A 12,307-nucleotide genomic window follows, 5' to 3' on the forward strand; every position below is an offset into this window, starting at 1 on the left:
TTTACTAATAGTGTGGATTTAAAGTCTCCAGCATTTTATTTAGAAATTATTTCTTAAGTTTAGGTAAATCGAATCTTTGAAATGTGCCGACGAAATCGAGACCCAAATCTCTATTAACATCGGATAATAGATATAATTAACAAATTGTATATAATTATATAAGTGTAACATTGTACAGTCAGAGTAAGAAAACCTTCGTCAGTTTTCAAATTAATTCCTTTGTCAATTCGTAAACTCTTAGTTTCTTTTTGAAACTAAAACAAAATTAAACTTACAGTAGGTACGCTTTGCTCGACGAGACTTATAATGACACTAGCTGTTGCCCGCGGCTTTGCTCGTGAAATATGGTTATAAATAACTTAAGAGACTAATTTAAAATATTACGTTAGTTTAAGACCTCTTTGTAAAGAACACTGGTGGTTAATTCTTCTAATTTAAAATGACGGACCCCAAGACTAAACTATATACAAAATTTTAACTTCTATTTCAACCCTTAGGGGTATAAGATCCAAAAACACTTAAATAAATATCTATTCATTTCTAACCAACAACAGCAACAACAACAACAACCTGTAAATTTCTCACTGCTGAGCTAAAGTCTCCTCACCCTTTAACCTTCTGCGGTTTGGAACATATTCCGCCACGCTGTTCCAATCCGCCTTGGCGGAATACACATGTGGCAGAATTTTTATGAAATGAGATACAAGCAGATTTCCTCACGATGTTTTCCTTCACCGCCGAGCTCGAGATGAATTGTAAACACAAATTAAGTAAATGATTTTTCAGTGGTACTTGCCTGGATTCGAACCCGCAATCATCGGTTAAGATGCACGTGTTCTAACCACAGGGCCATCCAGCTTTTATTATTTCTAACCAGTTTCCCAAAAATATGTGTAGTTTAATGTTTGTAACTTCAAACGGACTTTCAGATTAACCTATATACAAAACCCTCATTTCACCCCTTAGGGCTAAAATATCCAGAGATCCAAAAAACGAAGTGTTATGACACTTTATTTCTGTTATGTGTTATGACACATTATTATTGTTCTGATTTAAAAAAGTCTGATTCCAGACTGACATATATACGAACTGGCAATCCCTATGACATCTTTTAGGGCTGGAATATCCAGAAATGAAAAAACGGGCCTCTCACAAACTTTCAACCCTGATATCACCCCTTTAGGGATAGAATATCCAAAAACACTGAAATAGGTAGCAAATTATTTTTAATCAGTTTCCCATAAATAAAATTTCATATTTCCAACTTGAAAAGTTCGGTACGTCCGTCATTTTCATGTTATATCACCCTCTTATTTCACCCCTTTTGGGATAGAATATCCAAAAACGCTGAAATAGGTATCGACTCATTTTTAATCAATATCCCAAAAATAAAATTTTATGTTTCCAACTTAAAAAAACGAAGGACATCCATACGAACGTTTCACCCCCTTAGAGGTAGAATTTCCAAAATTCCTTTCTAAGCGGTTGTCTACTCAATAAATTAATCCTACTTACCAAATTTCGAGTCCCTAACTATTTATTTATTTATTTGAAACACCATCGGCATATTCACAAAAACACTTATGTAATAAAAGGACACGGAGCAGTGCAGTGTGATACACCACTACAGGCATTTACAGCACTGTTGAATGAAATAAAATGAAACTAATATATTTCTCTCGGCGATGATGAATCACTCAATAAGGACTTGTTATTTTATATACGTATATAGACTGCGACGCAATATGTCATTCTCAATCGGTAAAGCAGATTATAGTTCAAACTGAGCACACGAAAATAGAACCTTTTTTTTCCTGACTGTTTATTCTAAACACATACATGCATAGCTACTATTGTAAACATTAATTATGAGATTGTAAATATAATTACTTTTGAGCAGATGCAATGAAAACAAAGAATATAGCAAACGCCCACACAACGATCCGCCGTCTGTATCACGTGCACGTGTCCATATGCGAGGTGGTGAGGAGTATCGACGAGGGCGAGGGGGCCTTGGTGGCGATCTTACTGCTCTCCAAGATATTGGAATGCACGGATTGTTTTTATCATGTCATGTCAATAACTTATACGTCTTTAAGTATGACTATTTATATAAAAAAATTCCTGCATAATATGTGAATTTTATCTGAACTTATATAAAGTTAAACTAATTTCATTAATACATTTTATTTTTTGTAGATGACTGGACGCACAGAGAGTTTGTAAATTTAGGAATGACTTTAATTTGGGCCTTTATTAAGGGAGTTTTGATAGTTCTAATGGCGGAACACTGTCATAAGACACAAGAAGAAGTATTTATATCACTATATATATAAATATATATATATATATATGAATATTGTATTTTATATTTAAATTAAGTACCACATACAGACAGAAAGATAGTCTAACTATTTGAAAAATACACAAATTAAAGCTTGTGGAATAAACAGTCCATAGAAATTTAACTGTATACCCCAACCATACTTTGAATCTGATAAAATACTAGTTTTCGCCCGCGGCTTTGCTCGCGTTTTGATAGGCATGTGTTATGCAAAAAAGTAGCCTATGGAGCCAGCCTAGCCTTCCTTGGAGTAGAAATTTGCTTCATACAAATTCGGTTCAGTGGTTTCGTAGTGAAAGAGCGACAGACAGACAGAGTTACGTTAGTATTTTGCGCAGTTCGCATCGAGGCGATGGAGTTATCACATGCGGCTCTGCTATCCCAGCCTCGCTTCGCGGAAAGACACATTGATGTCGTTTGTGATGTTTATGCATTTTTTCTTACGCAGTTTCAAACAACACAAAACCACGTAAGTCACTTGATGTGCGCATCAGCAGACAGGGAATTTAAACATGAACTGTCGCCCTTCTACGACCAAGTTGTTGATGACACGCCTGCATTCTCACCACTGGGGATATGTGTTTTAACGAGGCAGCTCTTAGTTGGGGTAAATGATTCATTCAATAAAAATATATTTCTCTTATTGTTTTAATATAGTCCGGTGGACAGATAAAAGACTAAGAATATATGTATTTATGGATGTGGAAGAAGAGATTATTTATATAAAATACTTCCTATATATACAAGCATTAATTAAAATTAATAATCCTTTCAGATAATCGGTGGTATTGCAACCTTTTTAGCAATTGTTCTACAATTCCACGTTATAGACAGAGTTAAATTACTTTAATCTTCAAAAGGCGGAGAAATGTCATTTCTTTATGAAATAATGAATATTGCTTTTCGTGAATAAAACCATGTGTTTTAAAAATTTGTTTTTCTTATGTCATATTCTTAATATATTTCCTTTTTATTTCAGTAATTAGTTTGTGAGTCTTCATATCAAAGTAGATGGCGTCTGCGTTACCTAAATGTATTAAGCGAATGGTATCGGCGTCGGTGAATATTTATTTTTGACCGCAAACGCCGCAGAGGTCAGTCTAATATCATAATATACGGGAACCATTGGGATCTAGAGTAAGGCCTAAAATTCAACAGACTCAACTGAATCCATGTGTTCATATATCGATATCCCATTGAGAGGTAAGACAGGAGATCTACTCTCTCCAAAGATATTCTCAACGGTAGTCAGTGAACTTGCGATAGAAGGTCAAAAAGTAGGATTGTCAATGAATAAGATGTAAACCAAAATTCTATCCAATTGAGACGCAAAATCACAATAGAAAATGTAAATATTGAATATGTCAACGAATATGTATATGTAGAACAGTTAATTTCATTTAAAAATAATATAGACAAGAGAATATATCAAACTTTAGCCTGGGAAAAATATTGGGGATTCAAAGACATAAAGATAAATATAATAATTAAAGGTTTTCGAACTAGCGCTCCACGTCACTTTGCTTGTTTAAAGGTCAAATCAGCGCTTTTTTCTTTTTTTTTTTCAAGATAAACTTTATTTAAGTAGGCTTTTACAAGCACTTTTGAATCGTCATTTTACAATCAAGTGAAGCTACCACCGGTTCGGAAAGTAGATTCTACCGAGAAGAACCGGCAAGAAACTCAGTAGTTACTCTTTTTTAAAATTTAAAAAATACGAAGTCATGTTAATTAAATACAATTATACGTGTCCTGCTTGGAAGTCAACAGGTATTAACTCCACGCTTTTTTATCACCTATAAAATCAATCAAATGTATTCATATATCGATATCCCATTGAGAGGTAAGATAGGAGATGTACTCTCTCCAAAGATATTCTCAACGGTAGTCAGTGAACTTGCGATAGAAGGTCAAAAAGTAGGATTGTCAATGAATAAGATGTAAACCAAGATTCTATCCAATTGAGACGCAAAATCACAATAGAAAATGTAAATATTGAAAAAAAAAGTATGATAAAAATGCTAGGAATATAATAAAAAAAAATAACTTTGTTTTTCCTTAGAAATAGATTTATTAGAGTAAATATCATTGATTTCCTATGATTATCGATGTTAGACAATAAAACGTTGATGTTTTAAAATTGATTTTGCATTATTTCAAATATCGCAACGTCTATTTTTCGAATCTATAAATATAAAAATAAGTGGGAATTTCGATGTTACTTTATAACTCAAGAACGGGCTCACCTATCCAAACTAAATTTTCAGGGTTTGTTTGGACTATTTAGTAGATGGATTATGTGAAGTTTGCTCAAAATCGGTCAAGTGATTCTTCATTAATCACATTTTTGTAACAAATGAATTCAATAAATGGGGGTCATTTTGTTAATGGAGATTTTTCAGACGAAGAATTGTGCTGTTAAAATAAAAGTAAGTATTAATTAAATAAATAAAATTTTAACAAAAAGAAAAACCCGACTTCAAACAAAACACTATTTTAAAACAAATGAATATACACGAAAAAGTAATAAAAATAATTGCGTATTCAACATATTTTTTAGAATCTTCCTAAGTTAAATGAAATGAAAAATATTAGACTACTTAAAAGTCGATTTACGATTATATAATGTAGTTATAGTTATTGGTATATTTGGAGCCGGTGTCAGCCACTGTGCCCTTGCCCCAACAATCAAAAGAAAGAAGCGATACGAGCCCCTTGATTGATCCAGTATGTTATTGTGTAAAAGGTAATTTGTAAAAAACATATTTGTCAAAGTATTCTCGTATTGTTTTTTGATAGATATACTGTAGGGTTTTATTGGCTGACTCCGACTCCAAATATAACAATAATTATAACTACATGATATAATCGTTAATCGACTTTTAAGTAGTCTAATATTTTTCATTTCATTTAACTTAGGAAGACTCTAAAAAATATGTTGAATACGCAATTATTTTTATTACTTTTTCGTGCATATTCATTTGTTTTAAAATAGTGTTTTGTTTGAAGTCGGTTTTTCTTTTTGTTAAAATTTTATTTATTTTTTGATTTTAAGTGAAGCTGATGTTGACTAACTAATTTTTTTTTAATATGGATAGATTAAACGTTCCGTTTATATGAGTCAGAAACTACTTCGAGGACAATTTCAAAGGAAACTTGCGAATAAAGCAAAAATAGACTTTCGAAAATGCGGATTTAATACGTCACGCGGCGTAAACTACAAGGATCCCTCGAAAGAGCTGTAATCGAACTCAGCAAAAAAACTTTGAAAAAGACCAACTATATTTCGTACATCATATGACATCACATCACATACACAAAATTTGATTAAAGATAGTAAGAAATTCTGCCCCATATCGCACCCTAACTGCGAGCCGTACAGGAGTTCCATCACTACATAGTATAAAACAAAGTCGCTTTCTCTGTCCCTATATCTTTAAATCTACGCAACGGATTTTGATGCGGTTTTTTTTAAAAGATAGTGTGATTCAAGGGGAAGGTTTGTGTAAAATATATGAACAATATAGTAAAGAAACACTGATAATTTTAGAAGTTTGCGATGTGATGTCGTATATAAACAAATTCTGTAGTATATTTAGTATCAGTATTGCACCCGTGCGAAGCCGGGGTGGGTAGCTAGTTGATTATAATTTTCGACTATGATAATTACATAAACATAACCACATTACGGAAGGTGACTCAAATATCCAAATAACCTATAAATAAAAGATTCGACCGAGTATCGCTAACGTGCTCCTCAGAATTGTTCCGTTCCCTTCCGTTCCGTTACTTTGTCATGGATCCTGTGCTCAGAACCTTACCAAACTTTCACCAAATTACCCTTGAAGTATATATTTTATAATAAAAAAAGAATTATCAAAATTGGTTAACGTGATTTTCAGTTATTCACCTATTTGTCGCGCATATACATAATGCAAATTTAAGACTTATGTCGTTTTCACATGGATACCATCATCGGAAAAAAAATAAAAAAATGGGACCCCACGGGAAGCACTACCTTTCAAACAAAAAAAAATTATCAAAATCGGTCCACCCAGTGAAAAGTTATGAGGTAACAAACATAAAGAAAAAAAAAATACAGACGAATTGATAACCTCCTCCTTTTGGAAGTCGGTTGAAAAAAATTTTAACAAAAAGGAAAACCGACTTCAAACAAAATACTATTTGAAAACAAATAGATATGCACAAAAAAGTAATAATTGCGTATTCAACATATTTTTTAGAGTCCTCCTAACTAAAATGAAATGAAAAATATTAGACTCCTTAAAAGTCGATTTACGACTACATAATGTAGTTATAATTATTGCTATATTTGGAGTCGGTGTCAGCCAAGAAAACACTACAGTATATCTATCAAAAAACGATACGAGAATACTTTAAGAAATATGTTTTTAAGCTATTGCATAGCTTCTATCGCGGGTCTTGAGCGCGGGGAACGAACCCAGAAATTCCGTAACGAAAAAACCTCACGCTCCCCACTCCGACGGGCACGGAGGTGTGGCTTGAAGGCCGTGCATCTTCTAACGTCGTTTCAGTTCGGCAGTCTACGACACGGCGTTGTGTGCGTGCGATTAGACGTATTGTACGAAACTAGCACGAATCGAGACGAGTTAAGTCGCAAACTTATGTTTCTTATTTCAGTTATCATAAACCCATTTTTTCAATGATAAATATTCCTGAATAACCAACAGCTACTGTAAGATAATAAAACCCACATGTATTGTAAAATAATAAAAATATTTTAAACAATATTAACTTTTTATTTATTTAATAAAAGAAAAAAATGTTTTCTTATCGGTCACCACGCTCAAAAAGTGTAACTTGAATTAATATCAAAGAAAAAGAAATACTGCATATTTATTATTTTATTTAAAATAAATAATTAATTATAATTGCATAAGTTGATATAAAATGCTATGCAATAGCTTTACCGTAAAATTTAACTATGTTTTACTAAATCATGTTAAAATTCTTGGGTGGCGTTGTATTCAATTCCGGACTAATAATCAAATTAGTCTTTATTAATTAGTATTATTTATTTGCCTGTATGCAATCGGAAGAGCTGTACTCACAAACAATGCCATAGAAAACATAGCTGTAGATTTCGTAGCAACGTGATATATACACTCGGGAGCCTCGAGGAGCCCGCGAGAGGCGCACGGGAGCGAGCCCTATCGCCCCGAGAGTCGAAGCATTAACGCCATCTGACTGTTGACTACACACGTTTCTGACTCCATTTTTATATTCATCTAAAAGTAAAAGAGTACATTTAAAATAATACACTTACACGCAGGTTTAGCTTAATCCTTGTATTAATTAATTGTTTGATAATTGAAGCGAATAAATAGGGCTCGCGCTCATAATCAATACTAATATTTTAAATGTGACAATAACACGGTCCGTCTGTCTGTCTGTCCGTTGAGGTATCACAGCCAAGGTACTGAACAAAATTTGAGGAAATTTGATGTTACTATAATATAATTTATTCACAAAAAAAAAACGGCAAGCACATGTATCTCGCAAAAATATTTTACCTTATTTTTTTATTTCTTTATGGCACAGTTTCGCGGACTAGAATGGGAAGTGGATACATAGACAATGACGCTGTAAGGAATATTATCCATTCCTTACATCGCCAATGCGCTACCAACCTTGGGAACTAAGATGTTATGTCCTATGTGCCTGTAGTTATATTGGCTCACTAACCCTTTAAATAATACTGAGTACTGTTGGTTGACGGTCGATTATCTGATGAGTGGGTGGTACCAAGACAGACAGGCTCGCACAAAGCACTGCCACCAAGTCGTCTATGTATAGTTTGTTATTTATAACAGGTAGAAATCTTGGCTTCTCCAACAGAGAAATATGGAAAGAGAAGACATGCTGCGCCGACCCCAAATAAAATTGGCATGAGGGCAGGATGATGAGGATAAAACTTGGCTTTTGACATTTTGATCTATCATTTGTACAGACCTCTAGCAATAACACATACATAGCTACAGCTATAGTAGTTTGTTACCTAAGGACCGTACTAATTACTAGCTTTTGTACACAATTTGCTTCGCTAAAAGTTGGAAATGTTTGTAAAGCTTAAGTTCATCATGAAGCCGCTTTAGTAAGAGCGCAATTTCAGCCAGGTAAGTACTGGTTCTCATAGACTTATTATGTAGTAACATTCATTGAGTAGTTAAAATATGAAATACTAGTAATACTAATCAATGAATGATATCAAAACTTATCATCGACTATGTAAAGCATACAATAGAAGTAGCTAAAAAAGATTTCTTTCCCCGTTTTCATTGCCACCAGTCAATACCCTTCTTCGATACATTGGCATGTAGAGCTGGCTCATTGACCCTATAAAACGGAAGGCAAGTATGCCTGTAAATTTCTCACTGCTGGAAATTAGACCTCCTCTTTCATTAAGGAGAGGATTTGGAACATATTCCACCGAGATGTTCCAATGCGGGTTGGTGGAATACACATGTGGAAGAATTTCTATGAAATTAGACAGATGCAGGTTTCCTCACGATGTTTTCCTTCATCATCAAATTAAGCACATATATACTCGCATAGTAGTGCTTGCCTGGGTTTGAATTCGCAATCATCGGTTAAGATGCACGCGTTCTAAACACTGGGCCATCTCAGCCAAATAGCAATACAAGAGGTATTTCTATTTGGCAGAAGAAAGTGGTACGATACTTACGCAATGGTACGACAGACTTGCACAAAGCCTTAGCACCAAGTATCTAATGCAGCTTAGAATGATTGGTATAAGAATACTTACCGTAATAAAATTAGTATCGATATTCGTTAAAAAATTATGATAAACACTTTCAACAGCATTTTTAATGAAATTTAGGCATTTCTAGACAAGCTGTAGTTTTATATGAAATTTCTAAATGATAAATAATAATTTCGATCATCGGATTAGAATTAAACTGTACTTTAATATTAACTACGTTTGTGACCCGAAATTATATACAACCGGACGAGTACACATCATTGTTAGGGTACCGCGATGCTTTCACCCACTCCAACTCAGACGAATACGATTAAAAATATTTTATTATAACTAAAATGTTAGTCCTGCTGGAAAGTAATCATTCGGTTTTGGGAAATAATGTGGTAGATTTATATTTATATTTGTATGCATTTAGTATTCCTCGTGATGTCAGACTTAATGTCCAGTAGTTATAATAAGTAACTACACCCAGACATATTTAATAAATTTAAAAAATACCATGAATCTTCAATTAGTCTATTACCTCAATTCGTATAAAAGTGTTATCTGCGATAATATCGAATGGTGTAATACAGCAAGTTTGACAGCAGACCCATGGATATTAAAATATTAATGTCAATGGGTTTCCTTTTAGGCTCAAAACATCGATTTAAAAAAAAAGGCAATCGTGTAGATTTTGTTTTCATCTCAGGCTCGTGACTCTATTGAGTTATTGCTTATAGTTTAAGTACTACCCCACTAACCAAATGTTATATAATAAAATCTAATATATTTTGTAACCATACGAAACCCTCAGCGCGTGAACAACAATTTATCACTTTGTATCTGTGATATACGATGTTTGGATTATAATGTAATTGAACTGTACTTATGTTTTATCATACGCTGCAATTTCAAATATTTTAGTCAATTTACAAAATATAATTATTATTTATTTACATTTATATATAGGACATTGTAAATATTGTATATCAATATAATTGTATTGTAATTACATTTAAAAAAAGTTTGTATATTTTTAAGTTTATATTATTTGTTGTATACCACTATATATATATAGTGGTGCTTTCCTGGCTTTGAACCTGTGTCTAATTTCATAGAAATTCTATCACATGTGTGTTCCACCAACACGCATTGGAACAGCGTGGTGGAATATGTTCAAATCCTTCTCCTCTAAGGGGGGGCAGGTCTTAGCTCAGCAGTGGGAAAATTACAAGCTGTTGTTGCTGTAATTTTTACTGTTAACTGTTTCGAAATTTCAATTTCATTTCAATTTTCACGTTGTTCAGTCCGTTTACTTCGATAATTTGCTTGGATTGATGATGATTTTAAAATGATTTCTTTTTAATTTTCCGCTCAATTTTTATGATTTTTCTCTAAAGTTTTGCGCTTAGCAACATTTATTTTAATTTATGTAGATAATTTATATGAATTCCTTCGATAATATCGCAATGAAATATTCATATTTCGATAAGTGATTAACAGCGACTGCTATATATGTGATCGAACGACGTTTGTTTAAGCACTACCATGATTATTTTTTGCTCAGTTTTGTAAGCTTCGTTGAGACAGAACTTGTAGTTAAGGGGACTACATGAGCTAAATGCAAGTTTTAAAATGACAAAAAGTATATAATCCAATGCAATAAACCAAATGAAAAAAATATATGTTAATCTTCAGGATACATGCTAATTATTTCTTGTTTTGAAAACATGATGTAATTAATTTGGTACGATAGAAAAAAATCGCAAAGTTACCTCTAAAAAAGTCTTTTTTTGTTTTTTAACTGTACTTATATTTATACCTTCAATAATTTTGGTCTTTTGTCAGATTATTCTACAAACAATATACTAAAATATTGTTATCTTAATTATTTAATAAAATCAATAGATTGTTTTTAAATCAGATATTCTTATTTTCGACCAAAATGCGTAAGAATGTGTGCGTGAGCGCCTCGTACAGACACTGCCGGCCGAGGCCTGTTGCTATACAGACGTGTCGCTCTTTTCACCGCATCATTGCGAATAAAATCTCGTAGATTTTATTTTTGTGTAATTTTAATTGTAAATTAATAGTCGAATATTATTCTTTTTTTTTTAAATAAATATATTAAATTAAAATAGTCTAATTGTAGTTAGCCATTTATTTGTTTATTAAGTTATTTTTTATAAAGTTTATTTTTGTAAACATGGGAAATAAAGTACAATCTGTGAAGAAAACTACAAAACGTTCATATAAATTAAAAAGCCGAACATATGAACGGTATGAAAAGGTAAGAGTATTTTATTAGTAGACATATATATATTTTATAAATAATGATTATTGGAAACATTTATTAGAAAACAGTGCAATCAGTTCGCATAGAATCAGATTTTTCGACATATTTCCTACAGTCACCATGGAGTATTTGGTCAATGTAAGCAAATCGATGAAGAATGTACGGGTTCGTAAAGGTGCTCTCCGAATCAAAATATTATTTATTTTTAAATGACTATATTTAAAAATATATATGATAATTATTAAAATTTAATTACTAACAACTATGTATTTATTTTTTCAGAATTAAGAAAATCGAAAAAAAATAACACGGAAGCTAAACCTTAATAATAAAAAATTAATAAACACAAATTAGCACATCACAGGAATATTTAGTGGTGTTTGCCTGGGTTTGAACCCGCTATAAGATGCCCGCGTTCTAACCACTGGGCCATCTTGAAATATGTAATTGTTGTGAACCAAAGAACTAAAATATTTAGAAGTGTAAGTAAAATATTCATATGCGTAATTCAATATTTTTTATAGATTGGAAATAGTTTAAAAAATTTCAGCTCGTAGCTTCAGTGAAAGTGGGTGAAAAATTTGATTGCAAGTAACCATGATATTTTAATAACGAACGACGAGGAACGAATAATTTAAAAAAAGATTTTAATAAAAAAATTAAAACTAAATTTATTTGTTTTTTTTTGTTATACCAAAAACAAATAAAAATATTTGAATTTAATTGAATCAGTTTTATTTCAAATATCAGTCAAAAACAATACAAATAATTCTAATATTCTAACTATTTTTATGAGATTTATGACTAAACCCATTATGATAGACCGAGTTTACGAATAATTCAACTAAACCGACTTGACGACTTCATTTTTATAGCAACTTTTTGATGTTGATTTTTTTTTAACTTAATTTTTTTTCTT

Source organism: Vanessa cardui, chromosome 10 (genome assembly GCF_905220365.1).
Source record: "Vanessa cardui chromosome 10, ilVanCard2.1, whole genome shotgun sequence".
Classification (NCBI taxonomy): Eukaryota; Metazoa; Arthropoda; class Insecta; order Lepidoptera; family Nymphalidae; genus Vanessa; species Vanessa cardui.